The sequence below is a fragment of the Engraulis encrasicolus genome, chromosome 21 (assembly GCF_034702125.1).
Source record: "Engraulis encrasicolus isolate BLACKSEA-1 chromosome 21, IST_EnEncr_1.0, whole genome shotgun sequence".
Taxonomy (NCBI): Eukaryota; Metazoa; Chordata; class Actinopteri; order Clupeiformes; family Engraulidae; genus Engraulis; species Engraulis encrasicolus.
In genome coordinates, this window is record NC_085877.1 from 20,248,605 (window position 1) to 20,250,025 (window position 1,421).

Consider the following 1,421-nt stretch of genomic DNA (forward strand, 5'->3'; position numbering starts at 1 on the left):
AAAATTCTCTCTCTCTCTCTCTCTCTCTCTCTCTCTCTCTCTCTCTCTCTCTCTCTCTCTCTCTCTCTCTCTCTCTCTCTCTCTGTCCTGTTTCTAATTATTGTACTTCATACTCGCTGTTTCTCTCTCTCTCTCTCTCTCTCTCTCTTTCCTTTTCTGTCTGTCTACCAGTGTAACCCTCTCTCTCTCTCTTTCTATTTCTCACCTCTGCCTCTCAGCTTACCAGCGGGTGGCCAAACAACAAGACAGTTTCTGTGTGTGTGTGTGTGTGTGTGTGTGTGTGTGTGTGTGTGTGTGTGTGTGTGTGTGTGTGTGTGTGTGTGTGTGTGTGTGTGTGTGTGTGTGTGTGTGTTACTTTTCCTCAATCTTCTGTGTGGTCTGCTCTCTCCATGAGGCTTGCGGGGTCCCAAGTCGACTTGAGTTGCGTTGAAGAATAAGGCAGTTTACCATAGTGGTGGTAACCCCCCCCCACACACATGCATGTACTCACACACACACACACACACACACACACACACACACACACACACACACACACACACACACACACACACACACACACACACACACACACACACACACACACACACACACACACACACACACACACACACACACACACACACAGAGTTAGAACATTTGGCTCTAAGTTTAATCCATTTTCCATAATAGGCAGAATAAACTCAATTTCCCATAATTCTGCACTGCACCCCCTCATCACCGATGACATGTCACCACTCTGGCTTCAAGTCGCTGAAACATTCTGAACTCTGCCTTTCGAAAAGTTCCTCCACAAGTGAAGAACGATTTTGGAGAACTGTGTGAGGATTTAACTCCTTATGCGCCATTGCACTGAAATTGATTTGATGCACACGTGTGAAGTTTTTATTCACACCATTGTGGAGGTGGTGACTCAGGTGGGAGTGGAGCAGAGGGTTGAAGGTTTGAGCCCCACTCTGCCCTACCCCCATCGATGTGTCCTTGAGCAAGATACAAGACACCAAATTGCTCCTGGTGGCAGGGTGGTATCCTGCATGGCAGCCACTGTCACTGTTGTATGAATGTGTATGTGAAAGGGGGGATGTGATTAATACAATGTGGACCGCTTGGAGTGCTCCAGAGGTACTACAGAGGCCTACGTAAATGCAGTCCTTTAACAATTTGTTCTTACATTTTATTTGTTGCACCCAGGGCTAGAATAAGAACGCCTGAAGCCCCTAGTCTACAGGTTGCTGTGGGCCCCAACAGAAGGTACATTTCTTAACAAAATTATATAGACGCCGGTGTCACATGAAACTCTACCTGACGTGGCAGACCACATTATCAATACCACATCTTGTCACATTTCCACAATTGTGTTGACTTTTCCCTCCTTTGGCCAACTGGGGGACCCCCTTGGCAGGTGGGGGCCTCTGGTCTGC

The 1,421-nt window shown here is 47.4% G+C and overlaps 1 pseudogene; it reads right to left on the bottom strand.

Annotated features, from left to right (window-relative positions):
* LOC134438098 (keratin-associated protein 10-7-like) overlaps positions 1-639 on the bottom strand; it is a 10,581-nt pseudogene extending 9,942 nt beyond the window's left edge.
* Positions 640-1,421: the final 782 nt, after the last annotated feature.